Source organism: Urocitellus parryii, chromosome 7, assembly GCF_045843805.1.
Source record: "Urocitellus parryii isolate mUroPar1 chromosome 7, mUroPar1.hap1, whole genome shotgun sequence".
Lineage (NCBI taxonomy): Eukaryota > Metazoa > Chordata > Mammalia > Rodentia > Sciuridae > Urocitellus > Urocitellus parryii.
In genome coordinates, this window is record NC_135537.1 from 27,975,014 (window position 1) to 28,002,837 (window position 27,824).

Sequence of the window (27,824 nt, forward strand, 5' to 3'; positions counted from 1 at the left end):
GCTACTAAAATGATCAATAGAAAAGAGTGAAACAACTTCAAGAAAATTAAATGATCTTAAAATTGTATATTTCTAAACATTGCTTTGAAAATTTAAAACAATAAAATACAACTGAATTACGAAAAGCATTTTTAAAATATTTTTATTTTTGCTTTCTAACTACTGTAATTGCTATTAACAATATTACATGTGTGGTAGTGATTTGGGGGAACTTATTTTATTTTTAATATATCACATGGATAAGTTTTCTAATTCTTCATTCTTACTTAAAAATAACATATTTCTTAAATTGGTCAATTAGTTTAGTGCATGTATATATGTGTGTGTCTGAGTTTTATGTATTTTTCCAAATGTATTACTATTTTGTTTAGTTCTTCTATGTGTTCACCATATACTGTGTGTTTGAAGCATCATTTTCTAGAAGAGTATATTAAAACCTCTGATCATAAATGTCCAATTTTTATCCCCTTTGTAATTCAGTGAGTTTTGAATTTATCTTCATTAAGGCTATATTTTAAGTTACATAATATTATAGGATGCTTTTATTTTCTTGGGAATTGATTTTTATGAGTATGGCATCTGTTCCTTAACATTTTATTTTTTCCATTATTCACATATTCACATGTGGCTTTTTTGGTATGTTTTCCATAAGTTGTGTGTGTGTGTAAATGAATAATGTATGCATGTGTGTGTGTTTTCATTAAAAAATGTCCCAAGGCTGAATGGTTGATGGTTATTTTTATGAACAATTATAGAGAAAGTGAGGAAAGAGAGATTAATTGGTTGTCTTTTAGGCAATCATCACCCATCTTAAGAAAAAAGAATCCATACAAATATAATAATGCTGCTAAAGCCTTTACTATTTCCTTCTCCAAAGTTATCTTGTTTCTTCTCCCATCTCCAAGGATGATCACTATGACAAATTTATATTCATCCTTCTTCATAATTTCACAAACCACATTCCCTTTTATATGTTTTTCACTGTGTAAATATGTGTATATGTGTGTTTGTATGTGTACATAAAATATGCACAGACTGTACATGGCTATTCTTGATCATGTTTAATCTATTGTGTTGAAGAGGGCGATAATTCATTCATTGCTATCTCTGTATAGTACTGTGTAGTATACAGTTTTATTCATGTATCCACAAACATTCTGATTGATGGGCATTTATTCAAGTTTTTGCTGTTAAAAAAATGTGTATATGAGCATTCTTTCAGTGTAACTAGTGTGTGTATGCTGAAGTATCCATAATAGTGGAAGTACCTGTTTTGGGGTCAGAATACTCAGCCTATTAGGTGATAAAAAATTTTCTCCCAAATTAGTTGAATTTACATTCTCAACAAAAGTATAGCAAAATTCTTGATTGAAATCCAAGTCTCTGCCACTAAATTCTTCAGAGGTATCTCTTTCACAAAGCAGGGAAACTCTTAAACAGCTATAATAAATCCCTCAATCAGGCCAGTTAACAGGTTAAAATAATACTATCTATTATACAGAACATCTTGAAAATTTCTCATGTTTCACAATAGTACACGTTATAGCTCTTTTTTTAAAATTTAAGAGCGAGAATTCACTGTAATTGGTCATCATAACTCTGTAGATTACTTTAACCTAAACACCCATTCTACCTTTTTTCCCCATGACATTGATACTTTTTACAAATTGATAGCTTTTATTTCCAGTATTTTCTAAATCTACATTTGACTAATTATTTCCTTGGGATCTAATAAATGCATATGTAAATCATTTTGAACCTTAAATAGGAAATGCTGTGTCAATTTGTCCAAGACTTAGTGAAGTTTGATCATCTGATAAGGTTATAAAGTGATTAGTATTTATTTATTTGCTCATTTAAATGTTTACTTCATTTATTTAAACATTCCTTTTTCCTTCTTATAATCAATAAGTAATCTAGGTTGACATTTTGAGCATAATTTTGAATATAATTTTCCTCAACAATCTTTAATTCTCATATTTTTAGTAAATGTATTTTTTTCCATCTGTGAAATTACATTCTGGTTAATTATGTAATTAGTCTCTCCTTCTCTTTCTCTCTTCTTTTATTGCCTTTTTGCCACTTATCTTCATTGTCAGTGTCAACAACATTTTTTATTCTCTTCTCACTAAACACTTTATTTAGTAAGTATTGAATATATTTCCATTGTTTTAATAGTATCTTGTTTTATAACCTACATAATTCAGAACACTATATAAAAAAGTCTAATATTATTCATAGTTTCTAACAACTTATGAATGCAAAGGAGATCTTAGTTCAATTCAACTGTTTATTTATTTTTATTTATTTCTTACATACATGACATAGTGGAGTATCAACTGTTTATTTTTATCTCTTGCCCACTACAACTTTATAGTGTGGTGGGCAAAATATATATTTTAAAATAAACACAAATCAATGTTTGTTTTTATTTCAGTGTTACATCAGCTTAATGATTTTCAAATTTCATCATTTTTTCATGTTCTTGTGTTGATTACATATTTATTAATATATAGTAAGGACTTCCAGACAGTTAACTTTTAATTTTTGTGCTTTAAAAATATACACATATTGGGCTGGGGTTGTGGCTCAGTGGTAGAGCGCTTGCCTTGCACACATGAGGCACTGGGTTTGATCCTCAGCACCACAAAAAATAAATGAATAAAATTAAGATATTGTGTCCATCTACAACTAAAAAACATTTGTTTTTAATACACATATTTTGTGATTGTTTTTATATGAGAATTTCCCAGATTTCTGCTGGAAAATTTATCTTATGGATTATCCTGAAGACTCTGAAATTATTCTGTCCATTAAATGGCTTTTCAAAATTCAAAAATTTTTCTCTTATCTGTTAACTGTGTTAATTCTTTAATATTAGATTCCTATTCAATCGAATTTCTTTAGGAAGTTGTACTAGGATTTTTCCTTCCATGGAATACTGATATTTCAGTGGTGATGTGTTATAGTTCCAAAACCCTAATTTTATTTTGATTTTTATATCCACATTCGCATCGCTTCCCCTTTTTTTTCTGTTCTTTTTTTTTTGTGTGTGTGTGTTTCTTTCTTATGAACATGATGTTTCATGAGCATAAAACAAATCTTATACCTCAGGCTATCAGACTTTTTTGTAATATTAGTTTCATTTTAATCTGATTTTTACGTGATTATTAATGAGAGGGCACTCTTTTATCCATTTTAAGTGCCTCCATATAGTGTAGAATTTCATCTGTAGGTTCGGATCTCTCCCTCCCCCATCCTCTTCTCTTCTTTTAGTTCACTTTTCTGTATTTTTCCATTTGAAGCAGATTTACCTCAGGACTTGGGATCCTGATTTAGAAGCAAGTACATTTATCATGACGATTAAAAATTCCTGCCCTCGGTCATAGAGAAGTTACTGAAGACACAGTCATTGAATCAGTGGCTGGGTTCATTCTGTTCTTGCTCATGAGACAGTGTCTATGCTAGCTCTATCCTAGGGTTACAATAGTTCATAAACAGTTCCTTGATGCAGTTCAAAGAACAAACAAGCAAAGTCTTCAGTCTCTTATTTAAAATGAGAGACACCCACACCAGTTTCTGGGTTAAGAAATGAATTTATATCTAGATCTCACTCATTTGGAAATTGCTTTATGTTTATTGTTCCACAGATACACTAGTGATTGACTCTCCATGTAAAAAGTCTCATCAGTATATAGTTTTCTACACACTTCTATACAGTGTTAGTTCTGCAAGAATATCATCTGACATTTGCAGGTAGCTAAATTATTATGGTTTGGCTCTGAATTGTCTCCCTAAAGCTCATGTGTTGAAAGCATGGGTCCCAACACAGCAATGCTCAGAGATAGGGCCTTCAGGTAATAACTGATAGTAAGAACTCTGACTGCATCCACAGACTGATTCACCGTGAGTTAATCCACTGATAGCTGAATGGAAAATCAGGATGTGGGACGCAATTGGAGAACAGAGGTCATGAGTGACATGCTCTGGAGAGTTCATCTTATCCCCAGAACCCTTCCCCCCACTTTTTGATTGCCATGAACTAAGCAGCTCTCCTCCTCCATTTCCTTCCTCCATGATTTTCTAACTCAGGGCCAGTTTGCCATAGATGGAATCCTCTGAAACCATGAGCCAAATTAAATCCTTCTCTAAATTGTTCCTGTTGGGTATTTTGGTCATAGGGACTAAAAGCTGACTAACACGTAGATCATTTTGGTTTTCTGCTTAACTAATGTATCTGTCATTATCTCACGTCCATAGTAGAGAATGAAATACAGTATGAAACCTTTGCACCCACTACAATCTCTTATGGTACTCTCACAAAAATTTAAGAATTACGTGCTGTGAAGATACAAAGTTAGAAAGGAGAAGATGTGTATGTATGTGTGTGTGTTGCATGTGTGTATACTGCATGTGTATGGTTGCATGTGTATATAATGCAACCCATACATAAAAATCAGAAAGTAGCAAAGCTCAGGAGTGCAATAAGCAAAGACATTATTATCCCAGGATCACAAGTTTGAATCCGTTTGAAAAGTGAAAGAAAAAAAGAATCAAACCTTCATTTGATAAAAAAAAAATTCAGAAACACTTAGCCTATATAATTTTCTTCTATGTGATGTCTTTATTTTGCCTGTGACAAGAGAAACGAGGTCAGGTGCTATGTCATTGGTGGGCGAGTGGGTGCACTGGAATAAAGTGGAAAGAGGTTTGAGGAGAGTAGGAAAATACCAAATAATCCTTGTTAATGGTGGATGGGAAGAATTACATTTCTGGAAAGATGGAATAAAGGTAATATAGAACTGATACAGGTTTCAATATGAAGATAAACCAAAGCACATCTAGTATACTATTTATGCAATAAACATATACCAAAGCAGATACATAATTTGAGGACAGTATGAATAAAGATGATCTTCTTGTCTTCCATAGAACAAAACAGTCAGTTTTGTGTATCCTTTCTTATAAAACTACTCTTTTATGTGTTCTTCAAAAACAAGGAGAAAATACAGCAGATAATCTTTTAAAAAATATAGAAAAATGAAACCTCATACTGCTAGAAAGAAACAAATCCAGATAGAAGCAAGTCAGAAAAGGAAATTGATAGTACATAACATATATGTGAACATATGGCCAGTAAGTTTATTTACATCTAGAGGGAGTTTGAGAGTTGAATTTATGACAAATAGCTAATGAATAAGTAAAGGGAAGCATTTGGTAAATGAAAAAATAATATTGAACAAAAAATAAATGTTAATAATATACTTATTATTTATGATGCTACAAATGAGGGTATATACCTTACTACAGTAATATAAATTTGAACTCAGTAGCCTCAATAATATCTAAGATGAAATGGGAAGGGGAGACAGGCAATGCATGTCTGTGTTTGGTTCTGTATGTTTTAAGAGCTACAGTCACAGCTTTCACAACAGCTAACCAGTAGACAATACTCAATGCTGAAAAGTCAAATAATAGGAAATTGTTTTAGGTATATGGATATAAATCCCAAAATAGTTAGCTAAAAAATATAATGGTGGTGGCACATATCTGTAATCCCAGCCATTGGGAGACTGATGTAGGAGGATCATGAGTTCAAGGCCAGCCTCAGCAACTTTGCAAGACCCTGTCTCTAAACAAAAAGGGCTGGGGATATAACTCAGTGAAAAGTATCCTTGGGTTCAAGTGCCTGGCACAAGAAAGAAAGAGAGAGGGGGGGAGGGAGGTGGGAAGAAAGAAAGGAAGGAAGGAAGGAAGGAAGGAAGGAAGGAAGGAAGGAAGGAAGGGAGGGAGGGAGGGAGGGAGGGAGGAGAGAGGGAGGGAGGGAGGGAGGGATGGACGGACGGATGGATGGATGGATGGATGGAGAGGGAGAAATAAATGAAGGGAAAAAAGGGAAAAAAAAGAATATGATGGCCCATTGGGAGTGGGAAGTTAGAAAAATGTTGTTTTTATCTTGAAGTTCTACTTAACTCCTTAGAAGAAAATATAGATATTCTTCATTTATATTATTTTTATGAATGTATAACTTTTTAAATCTGATATTTGTTTTTATCAAACAGATTGAATTTTACAAGTAGGAAGTCAAAAACTGTGAATCATGGTTCCCTACATAATTATATATGAAACCCTAGGAAAGATTCTCAACCTCTTTGAACCTCATTTTTTTCATCTATAAGTTTAATACAGTATTATCTATTTGATAGGGTTGCTATAAGATTAAATTGTAGGGCACATAGTTGTCTAAATATAGCATCAAGTATATAATAGTCACCAAAAATGTGAAGGTTAAAAACACACAGAATCAAATATTTATTTATAAAATATTTGAAAAGGGTTTTAGGTGGCTATTTTGAAGCTTGTTAATGCCTACTTTTATATGTTGAAGGGGTTTATATAGTTTAGCAGATGTGTTTCTGCAGGCATGAGATGGACAAGGTAAACAAATGATGTAAAATAAAACAATTGAAATATCAAATATAGCTTTGTATAGTTTTAAAAATTAGAATAAGTCTTTAAGGGCCATTAGAATTTGGTACTTCTCACATATTTGTTACCTGTATATCATAATATGTTGAATATAAAATTAATTTGATTACTGGTAAAAATTATAGTGATAGCTATTGCCTTCCTTACTATTCACAGCTCTGTTTTTGACTGTAGCGTTCTTTGTTCCTGAATTATGAGGTCTGGACCAAGTGCACTGAATCATTTTATTGCTGCTTACCCTTCTAACTGATGCAGCACCAAAGCTATTTCACTTTCTGGCTGGTCTTGCTGAAAATCTACAAATGCTTATTTTCACAGTGAAGTTTTATGTTATGTTCCACAGCTGAGAAACACTTATGTATTGGGAATAGATATTGTTCAGTAGAGGCTATTTGAAATGAGATTTTTATTTTGATTTTCTGATTTTTAAGAAGGAAAAATTAGAAGTAAAATGGAACAGTGATGCTTATCACTGGTATAAACACTTGTGCTTGAACGTTTACAGCATACATATTTGTTCTGAGAATTTTATAGACAAGCTAAATAGCTGATAGCAAGAATGTTTCAAATGAAATTAAGTATAAATTCACCCTTTCTTTTAGGTGTGAGCAGAATATGAAATGGAAAGAGAAGCAAATGTTTTTGAATTTTGAAATGGATTAAGTTAAAAAAGTCAATACTTTTCAATCTCTCTCACACATGGTTATTCCTGCTCTTGATTTCCCATATTTTGGGAAAGTAACATGTTACTTTTATGGAGCACATTTTATGCATTGATAACTATAATAGATCTTTACCTATATAAATTCATTTAATTCAAACTACAAATTTTTTACTTTCATATTATTTTTTTTCTTGTTGTCCATGTAAAATAGCAAAGCAAAATTGAAAATGTATAGAGCAAATGCAATACCTAGAGTATCAGGGCTATTCATTTATTTATTTTAATTGATAAAAAGGATTTATGTATAAATTATATACACATATAAATTTCTGTACCTATTGTTTTGAAATGTGAAAACACTATTATATAAATAAATTTTGAGATAATTATCAAATACATTATCTTACATACTTACCTACATCAATTTGTATGAGAAACCATAACTCTACTCTTAGCAATTTTCAAGAATGTAATACATTGTTTTTAACTATAGTCACCTAGTTATACAATAAATCTCTTGAACTTATTCTTTATTTTTAATTGAAATTTTATGCCCTTTCACCAACCTCTTCCCACTCCACCCACCCAACTCTAGTAAACACTATTCTATCTCTACTTCTGTGATCATATTTTTCAAAATTTCACATGTTAGTGAAATTAGTGTCTGTATTTGCCTTGTTTAGCTCACTTAACATAAAGTACTCCAGTTTCATCCATGTTATTGTAACTGGTAAGATTTCCTTCTATTTTTGTTTAGACTGAATGAATTTTTCTTTATCTACTCATCTGTTGATGGACTTTTAGGTTGACTTCATATCCTGGCTAATATGAATAATATTGGCATTAACATGAGTGCATCTATCTCTTCAGGACACTTATTTCATTGCCTTTAGAAATATACCCAGTAGTGAAATTGCTGAATTATATGATATTCTATTTTAAAATTTTGAGGAACCTCTATATAGTTTTCCATAATATCTGTACTAATTTGCATTTTAACCAACAGAGTGCAAGTGTTCCCTTCTCTTCACATATTTTCTAACACTTGCTAACTCTCATCGTTTTTGTAATAGTCATTCCATCAGTTGTAGTATGATATATTGTTGTGATTTTAATTTGTATTTCTCTGATGATTAATCAGATTGAGTTTTTTTTTCATATATTTATTGGCCATTTGTATTTTCTCTTTTGAGAAAAAGGAAAAGTACAAACCTCTCTTAGTCCATTTTGTGTTGCTATAATGAAACACTTGAGGGTGAGTAAGTTACGAAGAAAATATATTTATTTAGCTCCCAATTTTGAAAACTGAGTCCAAAATCAAATAGCTTCATTTAGTTGATCTTTATTGAGAGTCTCCTGGCTGCATCACAACATGGAAGATGGCATCACATGTCCAGAGAATAGGGAGTGGAAAGAGACGGGGTGGGTGATGGGGGGTTGGGGGGAGAAAGTGTCATCTGGTAAAAGAAGGCAAAAGACTTGGGAGGGACCAAGTTTGCTTTCTTATAACAACCCACTGTATTGAAAACTAATATATTCCTATGGGAACTCACCTAATTCTCAAAATCAGAATTTGTTCCTTTATGAATGTGCTCAGGATCCAATCACCTCCCACTAGGTAACACCTCTTAAAAGTCCCACCACATTTTAATACCATTATACTGGGGACCAAGCTTCAAGCACATGGACCTTCGGGGGATAAACCTTATCTAAACTGTAGCAAGATACATTGTCCATTTTTTTATTTTTTTACTATTGATTTGTTTGAGTTCTTATTTTTGTTGAATATCAACTCTTTAATAGATGCATGACTTGCAAGAGTTTTCTCCCATTTCATCAGTTGTCTCTTCGTTTTGTTGACTGATTTATTGCCTTTACTTTTGGGGTTGTATGAAAAACAAAAACAAAACAAACCATTGCCCATATCAGGGTCATAGAGCTTTTCTTCTAGTAAGTTAAAAGTTACATGTTTGAAATTTAAATCTTTAATCCATTTTGAGTTGATTTTTTTGTATGGGTGGTATAAGAAAAGGTCCTCATTTCATTCTTTTTCATGTGGATATCCATTTATCCCACCTCATTTATTGAAAAACAAAAATTGTCTGTTCCCTAATGTGTGTTTAGCATCTTTGTTGAAAATAAGTTGACTGAAATGCATGGATTTTTGTTTGGGTACAGTGTTTTGTTCTCCTGGTCTGTCAATTTTAACATCAGTGATTGTCCCTACACATTGTACTCAGTATAATTTTTTTGTAATGTCATACTCTCTACAAAGCAAAATGCCCATCTGTGTTTTATTCACAGAACTGACATGTATTCCTAAACTTTCACCATTGTAACTAAATTATTTTGCATTAAAAATGAAATTTTTAGGGCTGGAGTTGTGGCTCATTGGTAGAGTGCTTGCCTAGCACATGCGAAGCCCTGGGTTCAGTCCTCAGCACCATGTAAAAATAAATAAATAAAATAAAAGTTAAAAAAATGAAATTTTTAAAACTAGGCAAAGGGTACTAAATTAAAGGTTGGCTAGTATATTAAAGGCTAGTATATTTTTCAAAGACTAATATATTAAACTGAATGTGGGGTCTTTAACATCTTAAGGGTACAAGTTTATCAGATCTTTCCACTAAATAATTAAATGAGAAAAACACCATGTTTCCTGAACTAGCCCAGGGTCAGTAAGACCATGCCTACACCTAGAGAAACATGTTGCCAAATACTAACACTGTCTTCCCAGTGTTCTAGGAATTATTTTCTTCATAGTCTATGTGTTCAGTATGTGTGATGCCCTTTTATCTGTTATTTCTGATACTTAGTTTAGTTCCACAATTTTAATCATAAATTCATCCCCTACAATACCTAATTAGAAAATTTCACTATCTTCCATGACAACCAAACTCTTTTCCATGCTTTAGACTTTAGAAATAAGGTGTTGTCAAGGTTGAAAGTTAGTGACTGCTCCAAGAAACATAAGAATTTGAAGTTATAATAGACTTCATTCTGGTGATCTAAATCTTTTTGAATATTGTAAAAAAAAATCTCTGCAGTATGAAATGAGGCCTTTTTATAGGCTAAAGCACAATAAATGAGTTTTCTGCATGTAATTTGATTTTATTTAGCAAATGGGTTGTTCTCAGCAGATAGAACTTGTATCACTTATCTTGAACACTACTTTGGTAGTGCCTAAGAGATTGCAGTCATTCTTTCAAACCTAGGACATCATTTAGCTTACTCCAACAGCAATTTCCTAAATTTTAGAGGGAAAATTTAGCATACATAATGATTATTACTCATTTTGAAATCATTACCTTATTGGTTTTAAAAAAACCCTTTCTTTTAACATTAAAAGATGCAGAATTTTGGATCAGGGAGTATATTGCTTAAGTATTATATGACTATGGGTCCTTCAGTCTCTTTAGTGTATAGTGCTTTGAGGATTTCATAGACACAGCATTTTCCTAAGGGGGGAAAAACTAACAACTTGTGTATCTAAATTGCCTCAAATTACAGATAAAAGTAAGATAAAAAAAAATTCCTTGTCAAACACCATGCTTCCACTCCCACCACACACTCATACACACACTCAGATTGTTCTTTCACTGATTACCATCCTTTAGGTCAGAGATTGAAATTAATTTCCTCTAATAAAACTTCCTTGGCTTCTTGATTAGTTTATTTCCCCCTGCAATGCAATTCTCCTACCATGACATTTACCACAGTTCACAGCTTATTAAATTACCTGTCTACCCCCACCAGACTGTACACATTTTGTGACAGGGATCACATATATATTGTGAATCTTGCACAGCTTAAGATCATGTGGCATATTTTCCATAAGTATTTGTTGAATGAATAAATAGAGAAATTAATGAAACTGTAATTGAAGATTCAAAAACCCACTGTTACCCACTCTGAGCTTTTGACCCATAACACGTGAACAATATATCCCTAGGTATGCAGTTTCCTGATTGCCAACATATTCTATACAGTATCATTATTTTTATTGTTATATTATTTTATAAAGAATATTTCAACAAATATACTTTATTCATAGAAAATAAAATCTTCTAGCATGTTATTACTTTATTTTTATCAGTTTAGCATGAGAACATCACAAGAAATATGTGTGTATTCTGTATGTATATGTTTTTCTTAAGCTATGTGATAAGATAAATGTTGAGGATGAAAAAGAGTCTTGACTATTTTAATCACCATAAATTATTGGAAAGGAAAACATCTTGCTAACTAGAGCTAGTTAGATACTAATCATAGGCTCATTGGTTTTAAAATATCAACTGGTGTGCTCTGTGCTAGGTGTGTTCTCATAAGACCAATAGATTGTGGCCCTATATATGAATGCTTTTTCCTACCACCTGAGTATTACACAAAAGATGTGAGGCAAATTACTGCAAATGAAAATGTGTTGCTGAAAAAAAAAAATGGTCAACATATGTCACCCTAAAATTGTTGGGGAAAGAAGAAAGAGGGAAATATGATTAAAATTGTTGGGGAATGAGGAGAGAAGGAAATGTGATAATATGAATAGGTTATATAATTCCCATTAGCAAATTTCAAGTACATAAAAATCTCAGCATTATAATTTAATAGAAAAATCTTTTTATAACCCAGCTCAATTTATTTTTCCTCAGACATAATACAAATAAGGAATTCAAAAATTCAAATGATTAAACATACATGTTTTCTCACATGAACATCAATTATAGAGCTATTAATTATGTTAACATTTGGTTTATAGGAAAAATTATTTTTGTCTTAGAAATGGCAATCTTAAAAACTATGAAAATCATACAAACCAGAGAGGTTAGAGCAAGATGGCAGCTGAATTAAGATCTTCCACTGAGAAACATCCCCACAGACATACCAATTGGAACAACTATTCACACAAGAAACTGCCTTCACAAGAACTAAGGAAGCCAGATAGATATTATAGGGCCTGGTTTTAGTATAATAAAAAGAAAAAGTGAATTGAAGAAGGCAAGACGTAAACTGCTACCTGTTTCACCTTCCCCACAACTTCAAGCAGCACAAAAAGAGAGACAAATGTTTCTATTTGGGTAAGAGAGAAAATTAACTCCTGATTTGGACTTAAAATATAACACCAGGATTAGCATGGTGAGACCAGGTATGGAGAAGGACCTCCCTTCCAGGCTTGACCTTATGGACTGAGCAATTTTGGCTGGTTTAACCAGGTATCAAAGAGATTACTGCCACCACTTCTCCCTGATCCTGTGCACCAGAGGTGGGAGTAAGGCTTGCCCTCTGGGGAGCAGGGCACCACCGATGGTACAGGACATTGCCCTGGAGTTCAGGGTTAGGCCCACAGTGGTGAGACCCAGCATAAGACAGAAACCAAAAGCCCCTGTATTCAGGCTAGAGTTCACAAACAAATCTCCAGACCTGTCCAGCCATCAGACCTCTGTGTCGGTGGGACAGACTTGAGTTTTGTCCTGTATCATTGCTAGCCTTGGAATTGGCCTGGGGCACACCCCCATCTCCCACAAACAAACAAATACAGACTGCATAGGTCTCTTTGGCTGTGTCGCTCAGGTTAGAACCAGTTTATTGTCCATCTAGGCAGCAAGGGGACTACCACTCTCAGGCAGCACAGCTATTCACAGTGCTCAATACAGAGATCTAGACCTGCCCTGGCACTAGAGAAAGACCTGTGCATTGATGTAATAGACTTATGTTTCAGCCTGTATTATCACCAATTGCAGCATGGGCCCTCATGCACACCTGAGGATGTGCAGATTCTTGTGCCTATGAGACTCAGGTACCACCCACTTTAGTATTAGACTTCTTGACCACATTTACCAACATTACTTCAACTTCAGGCAGAAAAGTGTAGAGCACTACTACAGGCGGAAATAGACAGACGGGACTAAGTCAGACTAAAATGTGTCTGCAAAGTAAAGGAAAAAAAATCAACAAAAGGAAGAGATAACCAACAGAACAGGAGAAAAATATGTACAAGCTATGATTCTGACAAAAGATTAGTATACAAAATGTTAAAAAAAAAAAAACTCCAAAAGCTTAATGACAACAACAAGGACATTTTTAAATGAGAAATTAACCTAAATAGACATTTTTCAAATGAAGACATATGAATGGACAACAAGAATATGAAAAAAACCAACTCAACAGCATAATGACCATAATGTAGTGTTACCATTCCAGTAAGAATGGCTATTTTCAAAAATATAAAAGATAAAAGTACCAGAAAATGTGAAGAAACGGGAATCTTTGCACATAATTTGTATGAATGCAAATTGTTATGATCATTATGGAAAACAGTACAAAGTTTCCTCCAAAAATATAGAAAAAACAACCACCATATGATTTAGCAGTTCCAACACTAGGTATACTTCCAAAGGAAATAAAATCAGTATGTTGAAGAGACTTCTGGCCTCCCACATTTATTACAGTAATATTCATATTTACCAAGAAGTAGAAGCAAGTTAAATTCCAAAAAAATCATGAATGAGTTAAAAAAATATGGTACATATACACCATGGAATAGTATTCAGCCATTTAAAGCAATTAAATATTGTCGTTCATGACAACACAGAACTGGAGATTAATATGAGAAGTGAAATAAGCCAAGCATGGGAAGACAAGAACTGTGTGGTCTCACTCATGTGCAGTCTAAAAAACTTTGATGTCATAGAAGTTGAGGAGTGGTGAGAAATTGATCAATATGTATTAAGTTATAGTTAAATCAAAGTGACAAGTTTGGGGGTATTATTGCATAGTAGTATAACTCTGGATAATGATGATGGACTGCATATTTCAAAATCGTAAAAGAAAGGAGTTTGAATGTTTTTACCATGAAGAAATTATAGAAGTTTGAGAACATAGGTGTTTTTACCCTGATTTAAATATCACACACTCTATACATGTATGAAAATATCACATGATAGCCCATAAATATGTACCATTTTTATGTTTTGTATATCTATTAAAAATAAATTTAAATTATAAAACCAAGTGAGTTTCAACTGCTGTACACACACACACACACACACACACACACACGCCACTCAAAAGCACCAGGTAATAAGAGCCAGGTATAGATGATTGACCATAAATAAACAGAAGGTTGGTCTTATTCCTATCATGTATTATCTATTTGATCTAAAGCTTTTTACTCCTCTGTTTCCTGATAATGCAAAACATTAGTAAAAATAGTTGTATAATAGGTGTTTTCTAATAATTAATGATGCATGATCTCTTATCATAGCATGTGGCACAAAGCAGGCATCCAGTCAGCATCAACTATTATCACTTGCTTGATTCCAAAAACGGGAGAGCCCAAGCAGGCTTATCTTACCAGTCATGCTACAAACATGGTTTCTAAATAACATGGTTTCTGACCAATTAAACTCTTTATAAACCATATGGTTTATAAAAAGTGCATATTTTTTATAATAGGTATACAAAAAAGGATGTTTTGAGGAAATTTCAGGTTTGTTTCTTTGTGTATACAAAATCCATGTCATTATTAATTTTATTTCTCAGTTTTTAACAGAATGGTAGTGAAAAAAATATATAATCAAAGAAATAAATGTTATAAAACAGAATCCCAATGTAAATTGTAGTAATTTTAGGAGGACTTCAGTAAACTCCTTCCTCATTAATTTAGAGTAGCTGAATGCCCTTTACTATTTGTTATTTTTCACAAATCCAGTGAACTATGTTCTTTGGTAATATGAACTAACCCAATTCAACTATGCTATTTTGAGCATTATTTTTATTAGCTAAATACTCCTAGTTTAAAAGATAGCAATATAAAGATCTTAAAAAGCAAAGTCCATAAGTGAATGTTCAACATCGTCCCACTCTCTCAAATACCAAGTCACTCATCTTTGCTGTGTCCCAGTTTCTTTGGTTAAGTGGTAATCAAATCACTAAATATGGAAGAGTACAAATGGATTGCCAGAACATTTCCCAAAACTAAGATTGCTAATTTGCTTATTGCTGCCAAATTTGACATCTGTTGGGATCCTGTATTAGGGTTCTCCAGAACAATAGAACTAATAGAATACACGCACACACATCTATGTCTCTCTCTCTCTCTTTCTCTCATATATAGATATAGATATAGATACAGAGAGAGAGACTTATTAGATGTATTAGGCAAAGTGGCTAATTAAGAAGCCTGATAAGTCCCACAGTAGGTAAGAGAATGGAGAACCATGTGAGTCAGTAGTATGCCTTATTCCTAGTCTAAAGGCTTCAAAACTAGGAAGATAATGGTATACTTTTTCAAATCAAGGCAGAAGGCCCAAGGATCTAGGCATCTGCTGGTATAAGTCCCAGAGTCCTAAGATAAAGAATCTGAAGTTCTGATATCCAAGGGCAAGAGAAGAAGAGTGTCCCATCTTCAGAAGAGAGAGTTTGGATTCATTCTAACTCTGCCTCTTCTGTTTTATCTGAGTCTTCAGCTAATTCTATGGTGTCTGCCAACATTGGTAAAGGGCACGTCTTTTTTACTTAGTCCATTGATTCTGATGCTCCTCTTTTTTCAGAAACACCCTCATAAAAAACCCTAGTAATAAAGCTTTATTAGCCACCAGTTAGTCCTTTAATCCGGTTAAAAGACATATAAAATTAACAATCACAGATGCAAAACTCTTAAGGCTAAAATAAAGAAAGTCAATTAATCATTAAGTGTTTATCAAGAAGTGATTTTGTATTCTAAACTGAACTTCAGGGCAAATAAACAGAAAATATAAAATTCAGTGCCTTCGTCAAAAAAGTGTTTCCTCAAAAAATCATACTAAATACACACACACACACACACACGTATTTTAAAAGCTCTTTAAAGAAACACATAATATAAAACAACATAAGAGACATAAAAGAGAAGATATGTAATACAGGGAAATAGGAATAAGAAGCAACTGGGAAACCAAACATGCTAAATAAATGAACCTTTCTACCTTCTATAGTTGTTTTCCTAGGTGACACACAGAAATAAAAGCATCAATGTGTTTATATTCTAGGGAAAATAAGGATGCATAAAGAGAAATGTATATTGTCTGATATGCAGATTAATATATGATAATAGATAGCAGCACAAATGAAAAGAGAATTCTATATAATTTTAAAAAACAATGTTTTTTTCTCCAGAGGAAAGGAGTTGAAACATTAATACTTTTTTTAGGAGTAAGTTTTGACACATCCACATTTTCTTGTGGGGATATGTACATGAGGAAGCAAAAGCAAACAGAGACATTTCTTGAGTTAATATGTTGGAGTACAATTTTTTGGTAGCTAAAAATGATATGTGAAAAGGCAGCTATCCAATCAATATTATGTTAAAAATTATTATCCATAGAGCACTTGCAATTTGTCAACAATTTGTAAACAGCTCTATGCTGTTGAAAAGACATATGAGAATATCTACAACATTTAGAAAAATCCCAGGCAGGTAAGAAAAATTGGAATTTTTTTCTTAAAATTACTGTTTTAGGCCATTGTCTAAGACTAAAAATAAAATAAAATAAATAGGCAGCTCCTTCATGAAGAATAATGGAAACTAACAGAAAATCACACATTTTGTAAATTACTTGTGTAATAATGACTATTATATAGTATTGTATTACAGTAAATCTGTCAAAATGAACCCATGTCATAAACTTCTCTACTTAGAACCATATTAAGAAGATCATAAACAGGATACTAGAAATAGAACATTTTTCATTTTTGCGAAAAGAGGGCAATACAAATCTTGTTGCTTACAGAGCAATTACTATGAGGTGACAGTGACTTATGTGTTCGTCAATAGGGCAATACTCATTCTCTCCAGGAGTTTGTGTTCAGAGAGGACCAGTGCAAAATAGACCTACTTCTTAAGATCAAATTTAGTATATTAATGAAATCTTTCTGGTACATCCTAAAAGGTCAAATTGGTAAGTCATACCACTTAATCCCTTGTCTTCCCCATTACAGTAAATAGTTTCCAATAGAAAGCCTGGCTTAATAAGCAATTAAAGAATATTAATATCCTAAAGGGACATCCAAGTTCCTTTCAGTGGGGTGTGGATTATTGCAAAAATATATAAAACACAGTAGTCCCCCCTTACATTCCAATATCCATAGATGGACCTTTTGAACCAAGGAGGATGCTGAACACAATTCACACTATTTTTTCTATACATACAGATGATAGGGTTTAATTTATAAATATGAAACAGAAAAAGATTAATAACAATAATTAGGAACAAAATTGAACAATTAAAACAATACAATGTATTGTAAGTCATGTGAATTACAGTCTCCAAAAACACCCTGTATTGCTTCTATAGTACTCACTCTTTTTCTTCTTTTGATGGTATAAGATGCTATAAAGCTTATGTATGATATGAAGTGAGGTGATTGACACAGGCATTTTCACATAAGCACTGTGATTCCATGATAGTTGATCTGAGAACCAAGAAGGCTGTTAAGTGACTAATAGATGGGTAATGTGCACATCCTGAATACACTGGATAAAGGGATATTCACATCTTGGACTAGAAAGAGCAGGATGGTGTGAGATTTTATTATACCATATAGAAATGGTAAATAATTTAAAATTGCAAATTGTTTGTTTCTGGAACTTTCCGTTTAATATTTCCAGAATGTGGTTGACCATGGATATCTGAAACTATGGGAAAGAAAACCACAAATAAAAAGGGACTACTGTAAATATATAAAATGATTTATATGGTGAAGAGGTTGTCATTTTTATAGCTAATGTAACATAATAAGGATTTCTAAAAAAAAAATCATCCATTAAAAAGAGATATTTGGAAGATTTTATGTAAATGAGTTTTATGAAATAAAAACAAATATGATGGAATGAGCATTTGATAAACAAAATGGGAAATTTTTAAATGTATTTTCTTATTTGATCTTTAAATGTAATTCAAACACTACCTCTCATAAGAAAAATGTTCAAAGATCATATATATATTCTAAGTTGTCTGCAAAGTTTTTGTATATTGACTTAATATTCTATAATAAACTGATTTGTTAGTGATTATCATACTAGTTTTTCAAATTAATTAAATGAAATCTATGCTTTACATTGAAATCCATGCATTTTTTGGAAGAGAATTGGTTGCTTATATTAGATAGACAGTTGAAGATATTAACATCATCTAAGTATATAAAATACCTGTGCATTTTTAAACACTAGCTCGCAACACATTAAAAATATCATTCAATTTTTTATATAATTACTTTTTGTGATTTAATTGTTTAAGAAACTAGATTTCAGCTACTTTATCATCAAATATTCTGTTGTAGAATAACTTAACACATATTTTTAAGATACTAAGTCTATGAGAAAGTGTTTTTGAAATTACTACTAACTGTCCCAAGTAAATTTATAACATACATGCTATTTAAAGATGGTTTCTGCCTATATCAAAAGCAAATAGTCTGATATTCTGAAAAGAGATTTTAAATGACACTCAGACACTGAATAGATGAGCATTGATGACAAAATCAAGATGCAAATAAAATACAGATATAAATACAATATACAATTCAGCCTAAATATGTTGACTATTCAGTTCATCTGCATTGCAAACCTAAGTTACCTTGATTATTAATACTGACTACTACATACCAAATTCATGACTTTAAAATCTATGTAACGTCTTCTTCACTTAGAATACAAAAATGAAACATTTTTAGTATGGCCTTGTAGGCCAGCTTAACATCAGTTTTTAAGTTCTCCTTAGTGTTACTGTGGAAATGAACCAAGATCAATCATTAAATCAACTGTCAGGAATAACCCAGCCTATATAAACAAGTTCAAATAAACTTCCTGTCCCTTACCCAACTCCTCACTGCAGTCAGTCTGGATTTAATAGAAATCTGACAATTCTGGAATTTGATAAGGATAAGGAGATTTGCAAAACTGAACTTGAACTTCATCTTGATTCAACTTTACCATTAGCTGAAAACTATGACCCAGAGTTCACCTTTGCCCCAAATGATTGGTTCCTGGAAGTACAGGAAAAAACAATGTTTAAATGTTTTTCTGATATAGGTGATGTGTCTATATTCAGAACATAAAAGCATATTAATTATATTGAGTAGGATATTTATGAACTTAAAAGGCTAAATTAGATTGACAGATAGTTGATTGAAGAATCAAAAAATTATCATAAAAATAAAGTTGTATGACAGATATGTTATTTTTACATTCCTGTGGACAAAATATCTTTTAACCAACACAGCTATAACTAGCTGCTGATCTGTGAAATCAAAAGCCTTCACCAGCCCCTCCAATATCTTGCCATATTAATTAGAATGCATCCCACTTTACAATAATTTAGCCAGTAAACATGACATCGAAACATAAGATTAACTGCTGACTGACAATTTTGATGAAAAAAGTCACATTTGAATTAGAAAAAATAAAATGACCAATGAAAATTGTGAATTGCAAATATAGTGAAACCAAATCCATGTAACATCTTAGAAGACAAGGTAATGATTTTGAATTATGAATTGTTATGCTCAAGAAATAAATTTAACTTTGAAGCAAATATTTCCTCAAAGATATATTATATAAATATATATTATATATATGCTTATATAATTATATATATATATATATTCCAACAATACTTTTCAACCTATCAGCTTTTATGTTACCATTTTTATTCATGCTGACATTTTGCTACAGAAAAATTTTTGACTGAGTTTCATCAATGAAAAAGTGACTCAGCTAATGACATATAATTTGTCAGTTTAGGAAAGTGTTAGGTTCAATTGCATGTAATGAAAATGTCAAAATAATAGTGGTTTAAATTAAGTAGATACTTCTCTTCCTTACATAAAACAAAGACAACCTCAATATTTTTGTTTTATCACCATGATTTCTTGGGTTCCTTTTCAAAAGGAATCAGGAGACTCCTTGTAGTTTGCATAATAGGCATATTAGATAGGCGCGTTATAGTCAACAAGAATAAGAGAAGATAGAAGAAAGTTGCCCATTTCATTGAAATTTCACTTCCAGGCCTTTCTCTAAATACTTCACAACACTTTCATTCCCAGCTCACCATCTAGAATTTGGTTGCATGTCATTCCTAGTTATGGAGAGTTTGGGAAACGTGATCTTTTAGCTGCTCCTTTGTTATCTTAAAGGAAGTGGAAGGTCTATTCTCAAAAAGATGGAAAATGGATATTAGTTGAAAATTATAGTCTGCTGTTAATAATATTTTGATGTCATATAAGGCCCTGTTTCTCTTTTTTTCTTTTTTTTATGTTACTGCATGCTAGCATTTTTAAAATAAATTGTTAATCACTTAGGTCAGTGACATAGCTGCTCATGTAATACTTAAGGAGCCTAGAGAAAGTTCTACAAGAATGGCAGGAACTGTTACATTGTTTTTTCCTATTCTAAATATATCAAAATTATGATGTTACTTCATAGTTATCATACACTATGTCAAGTTTGCTGTGTAGAAGCTTACTTACATTTATTAACTCTTTTTAATTTTGATTTACAGTTTCCCTGAATTAGTACTGTCTGGATCCATTCTTTGATTTTCAGTTGCAACATCACAAAAAGATGGCAACATTTAATGTAAGACCTAAGGAATGGCAATAGCTGGTTATGAGTAAAAATTTTAAAAAGTGTAATTTAACTGTGAGTTTCAAAATAATAATGGCTTGTAGACTCAATTAAATGGGTCATGAGCAGTCATTAAAAAATAAGATAAAAACTTTTTTTTTTGTTTGCAATAGGTTTGCTGCTAAAACCATCACTAAATTAAAGGCAAAATGGGGAAGAAAAAGATTCATGTAAAGTTGATCATCACGGGACACATAGGTATATTTGGGCAGGTCCACCAATACTGGCCTTCTGATTTACAAATATGATTTGACTGACAAAAAAATACCTCTGGAATTTTTGATAAAGAAGCTGCTGAGATGGAAAAGAGCTTCAGCAAGTATCCCTGAATCTCAGATAAATGAAACCTGAGTGTGAGCATGGTATCACACTGATATCTCTCTGTAGAAAGTATTATGTCTCTATCATTGATGCCCTAGGACACAGAGACTTTTTCAAAAACATGATTACAGACTCATTTCAGGCTGACTGGCTGTCCAAATTTTTACTGATGGTACTGGTGAATTTGAAGTTGGTATCTACAAGAATAGGCAAATCCATGAGAATGCCCTTCTGGCTTACACACTAGCTGTGAAACAACTAATCGATGTTAACAAAATGGATTTCACTGAGCCACTGTACAGTCAGAAGAGATGAGGAAATCATTAAGTCAGCACATACATTAAGAAAATTGGCTAAAACCCTGACACAGTAGCATTTGTGCCAATTTCTTGTTAGAATGATGATAACATGCAGAAGCCAAGTGTTAAAATGCCTTGTTTCAAGGCATGGAAAGTCACCCATAAAGATGGCAATGCCAGTGGACCCACACTGCTTGAAGCTTGAGACTGCATCCTGTCACCAATTTATCCAACTAACAAGCATTGGCATCTGCCTCTTCAGGATGTCCACAAAATTGGTGATATTGGTACTATTCCTCTGGGTTAAATGGAAACTTATGTTCTCAAGACTGCCATGGAGGTCACCTTTGCTTCTGTCAATGTCACAACTGAAGTAAAGTCAGTTGAAATACACCATGAAGATTTGAGTGAAGCTCTTCCTGAGGACCATATGGGCTTCAATGTCAAAACCTGTCCGTCAAAGATGTTTGTCTTGGCAATGTTGCTTCTGGCAGCAAAAATCATCCACCAATGGAAGCAGGTGGTTTTATTGCTCAGGTGATTATCCTGAACCATCTAGAACAAATAAGTTCTGGGTATGCCCCTGCATTGGATTATCACACATCTCACTTTGCTTGCAAGTTTCCTGAGCTAAAAAAAAAAAAAAAAAAAAAAAAAAGAGTTGGATCCTTGTTCCGGTAAGAAGCTGAAAGACAGTCCTAAAAATGCTTGAAATCTGGTAATGCTGCCATTGTTGATATTGATATGGTTCCAGGAAAGCCCCATGTGTGTTGAGAGCTGCTCTGACTCCTCCTCTGGGTTGTGTTGCTATTTGTGATCTGAGGCAGACAATTGCTGTGGGTGTCATCAAAGCAGTGGACAAGAAGGCTGTTGAAGCTGGCAAGATCACCAAGTGTACCCAGAAAGCTTGGAAGGCTAAACAAGCATTAACCCCACACCTGCTACTCCAGTCTTAATTAGTAGTGGAAGAACAATCTCAAAATTGTTTCTCTCAATTGGCCATTTAAGATTAATAGTAAAAGACTGCTTAATGATAACAATGCATCGTAAAACCTTCAGATGGAAGGGAGAATGTTTTGCAGACCATTTTTTTTTGTGTGTGTGGCAGTTTAAGTTATTCGTTTTTAAAATTAGTACTTTTTAATGGAAACAACTTGGCCAAAAATCTGTCACATAATTTTGAGACCAGTCAAAACAAAAGTTTAATAAGAAAATAATAATAATAAAATAAAGCATCTAAGTGCATATGTATGTATGATTTGCTCATGGGTAAATTAAATTTTTTTTTCTAAATTTTCCTATATTAAAAACAGAGTATGGATTCTTTTGAGCAAACTAAGGAAATAAAATAGAAAAACAATAAAAGCAGAGATGTTACATATGGCAAAAATAAGGATACATATTGTTTTGTAAAACTTTCATTCTCATTTCAATTTTATACACACATACACACAGTGGGTCATAATAGAAAATCTATTTCTAACTGTGAGATATGGCCACAAAGGTTTAAAAGAGTTATTGTATAGAGGAAATAGTAAATAGAGAGATCATAAAGAAAAAAAAATGTTTGGAATCCAAGGAACTAAAGGAGCTCATTGAACCCCACCATAGTAAGCACTGGATAGGACACTAATGAAAGGAGAGGTGTGTAAAGGAGGTAGTTGGACTTCAGGATGGAGAGGTTAGCAGGGATTGCTCATTCATGGTGCATAGGTCATGGTCATGAGTGCAAATGTTATTCTAGAACATGGGGAAGCCAGTGGCCTTTCTGCAACCCACTTACAAATGTTGACTCAGGTATGAGACCAGAATATTGGAGAAAAATCAAGAGCAGAAGCAGGGATGATGCTACACAAACTGCAGCAGTGGTCTAGGCAAGAGATGATAGTGGTGACCTCACAGGTGGTGACCATAATGGGAGGAATGTTCTATTGGGAAGAGATTGAAAAATGTGCACCACAGCAACGCCAATAACGTAATACTTAACTAACTTGGAATTCTTTTCCTTTTCCCATACTTCATCTCTAGTTATCAATCACCATATTTATGTGATTTGTGTAAAATATGTACTATTAAAATTTTATTAAATATATTTTCTTATCTTGACTCAATGTGACTTAACTTTTTCCATTTATTTTCCTTCTCCTATTCCTTCAGTTTTCTTTCTGAATTTTCACAAAAACAAACACTATGTTTAAAATTGAAATCACGATGAAAATAAAGTCACCATCCCTCCCAGAAACACCATACAATGAAAGATTTAGTTTCAGGGGCTGGGGTTGTGGCTTAGTGGCAGAGCGTCTGCCTCACACATGTGAGGCACTGGGTTTGATCCTCAGCATCACATAAAAACAAGTAAACAAAATAAAAACATTGTGTCCATGTATAACTAAAATAATAATAATAATAATAATAATGATAATAATAATAATAATAATAATTTAGTTTCATAATTTCACCCAATTCTAGCTGTTGACATTAGGCTGCAGTCAATTAGCTGTATCCAAGACTAATGAGTTATACCATTCAAATTGTACATCCCTCTTTGAAGAGACACTACAGGTCAGTGATTGAAATTATTTGTTGAAAGTTTGCTTAACTTTACTTTGTTTAGTGTCAGAAGCTGCCACTAACAGAAGTGAGCAAGGACCCTTAGACTTGACTGCCTGAGGTGTGAAAGGTGCCAAAACAGGTGGATCCCATCTGTACATGGCAGGGGAATGATGCTCTAGGAGTGGGCATCACCCAATGAGACTTGTTTAATTCAAACAAACACCTGAAACCCAATCCTTTGCCTCATTTGGGTTGAACTTTCTCAAATGTCTTTCTCCCTAATAAATAGAGGATTTTCAGGTGGCTCGATCTCTATTTTCAACAGAGCCTTAAGGTTGAGAGCTGTCCCTGATTCCTGCAAGCAAAAGGTATTTCTGTGTGTTGCGTGCTTCTTTTGGCATTTCCATAAATTATTGGTAGAACCAGCTACTGAGAACCCAGCTCAGGTCACCTGATGACACCCACAGCAATTGTCTGCCTCAGATCAAAAATAGCAACACAACCCAGAGGAGGAGTTTAGTTTTTATTTTCCATTAGAACATGGTCTCTGATTTTCACAAAGCAGAGTGAAATTAGCCTACTTCACATATGTAAGGAATAAGGGGTGAGGTGGATTTCTGAGTAAATTGAAACTTTATTTCAATCTACCCCTTTCATCGACTTTTACAGAATAAGCAGAAATTTTTTTCTTTTAATTTTACTGTAACTTACATGTAAAAATAAGAGTAGAGAAAATTTCCAGGAGGTTTTAAAATGTACAAATCACTTCACATTTTCTCTTTCCATCTTGAGCCACCACATCTTTGAGCAATACATCAAGATGCTTATGGATAGGGGCATTTTATTTAATGGGAATAAGTTCTTTCCTCATTATGTATATGCACCCTGCTCACTCAAAGACTAACACACACCTTTAAATGTTCTGGATACTGGGGAGCCAGCCTCATGTTTGCCAATCCACCTCCTTACTAATTCTCTCTTACAAAGAAAACCCAGGATAACAATTTGCATATATGTTTAATGTACATTGGTCATACACTTGTGTATGAATGTTCTCCCTGTGTATAGATTCTATCCAAAATTGTTTTTCTTAAAGCAAATTAACCCCTATTCTTGATCTTTTTGATTTGGAATTTTGTGTCACTCCCATGAGTTTTTATCTACATGATTTTACAAGGCTAAAGAACAGAGGAAAGTTTCAGACAGTGGCATAGACACAAAGCATTAGTAATCCAGATAAATATCTCTTAGAATAATTTAAGAAAAATTTTTTAAATGACACCTTATGATTAATTTATCATAAGTACAATTTTATCCCAGTCAAAAGTGAATACCCTGGACCCTACTAAAATGGCCATATTTGAACTACTCAACAGAGATGATCTCAGGACAGTTCTAAATCATATAATGCCTCATTGAGACAAAAGCCAGGGCACACAGGTAATGGCCAACTTGGGCCACTCATTGACTAATTCATCAACTCCCACTTATTACAACTTAGTGCAGAAAAATCCATTACTCTTGGTTTTAATGTACCATATATTTTTATTACACATCAATCAAAAAACATAAAAGATAAGGTAAGAAGAGAAATCCATGGCATAAACACTATCTATATCTTTTATTCTTTTTATTCCTTGCTCATTTCTTATGGGGCCACTATTTCCTTATATCAACATGAAATATCTGGAAGAAGTGATTAATCTTATTTCCAGTTGTTTTTGTTATATGCATTTTCAGAAGGTGGTATTCTGTTCTGCCTTCAAATTTCATTAATTGCCTTTTTTTCTTGACATAAATCTCTGCTATTTTTCCTTTTTTTTTTTTTTAATAGAAATCCCACTAATGGAATTTCCAATAAGCAATTGCTCCACTCTGTTTTGTGAGACAAGACTGCCACCTACTGGTAAAATAAATTCAGTTCACAGTTGGAATAAGTTTTCAGACCTAGGTTTGCTTTGTGAGTTACAGAGATATTGCTTTTAATTAGTTATATTAAATTAATTCTATTAGTTATATTAAATTTAAAAACTCTAAAATATCATTATCCATATTCATGTTATCTAAGTTATATTTAAAAGATAAACGCTGGCTAATATCTACCAAATTCAAGGAAATTTAGTAAATTGACAAACTGCTCTTTTGATCTCAAAACAAATTGGAACCAGTCTGTGTGGATTCATTGCTATGAATAGAATTCTCCAAAGGATTAAGTTAATAACTATAGTTAGATTAGATACAGATGTCTCAGGATAGCTTAAAAACACTTGAAGTTAGGAATACACTGTCTTACAAGATGGTTCCATTATCAGTGTTTCTAAGCCTCAGCTAGATAAATTCAGTCAGAAATATGAACCAATAATTTATGTAGTAGATGTGGAGCAGACAATAAAATTTAAGATTCTTGTTTTTGTTATCCAGACCTGTTTGTACACACTGCAATGTAGGAAGAAAGTCTACCTAGTCACCCAACCCCAAAACTTAATAAGTATTCATAATTTCCTGCTTTCCCTTCTCTTTTCATCCAATTCTTGGGAAAATATTTTTTTTAACTCTCCATCCAAAATATGTCCTATGTTCATGTTTCCACTTAAACCTCACTCTACCCTTATCATATTGTCATCTTCCCACTGGAATATTGGGCTGTTCATTGGCCATGTTACTTCTATACTATATTGGAATTCTAATAATCATATTCTCAATCCACAGTGATTTTTTTAAAATGCAAATTCATATTTAAATTGTATCATGATCTGATGAAGGGAAGTGCTTCAGTGATGCTGGTGGTTTTGTCCTCATGCTATGCCCATCACAATTTCTCTATATTCTAAAAATGAACATCACGTTAGATGTGATGATTAATTCATACACGCGGTTGTATTAGGAAGTATGTAATCAGTCATTAAATCTGTGATTAAATTGATTAGATTTGTGATATATTATACACATAGTCTCCAGATTTATGAATATCCTAGTAGAGAAAAATCTTACTTTTTATAATTGTGATTCCACAAATTGCTCTCTACAAGTAATAAAATTTTACTTATTAGTTATGTGTCCTTAAGTTTTGTTTTCATTATATAGTTTGACTTTATAAATTATAGCCACCAAATACTGCTCTGGATGTCCAGAATACTCATTATACTCATACGTATATCTTCTTTGGTGAAGACCTGCTTATACATTTTGTTCATTTATCATCAATCCACTTTTCTATTTAATTTGAAATCAATTATATAGTGTAGATGTAAGTCTTTATCATACGTATTTATTGCAGATGTTTTTCCTAGTCTGTGCCTTTTATTTTCACTCTCTAAACAATAACTTACAAAGGGCCTTAGTTTTTAATTTTTATGAGTCAGAATTAGTCAATTTGTTCTATTATGAGTTATGCCTCTGATGGCATGTCTTTTTCCCCCCAAGGTATAAAATTTTTATCGCCTTATTTTTATTCTTAAGATTTGGTAGTGTTAGATTTGCTTTGGAAGTTTACACATGTATTTAAAATGAGGTGGAGGGCTGGGGATGTGGCTCAAGCGGTAGCCTGCTTGCCTGGCTTGTGTGGGGCACTGGGTTCTATCCTCAATAGCACGTAAAAATAAAAAATAAAGATATGGTGTCCACCTAAAACTAAAAAATAAATATTAAAAAAAACTATTAAAATGAAGTGGAGTCCTCTAAACTTGTTCAAATTTAAAGTTGTTTTGAGTTATCTACATCCTTTGTATTTCTATACCAATTCTAGAACTGGTTTTCAATTTCTACCAAAAAAAAAAAGAAAGAAAGAAAAAGAAAAAAGAAAAGATTTTGACTACAATTGAGTTGAATCTATAGGTCA

The 27,824-nt window shown here is 32.8% G+C and overlaps 1 pseudogene; it reads left to right on the forward strand.

The window, feature by feature from the left end:
* Window positions 1-20,962: 20,962 nt before the first annotated feature.
* On the forward strand, window positions 20,963-22,389 carry LOC144255835 (elongation factor 1-alpha 1 pseudogene; annotated as a pseudogene).
* The last annotated feature ends 5,435 nt before the right edge of the window (window positions 22,390-27,824 follow it).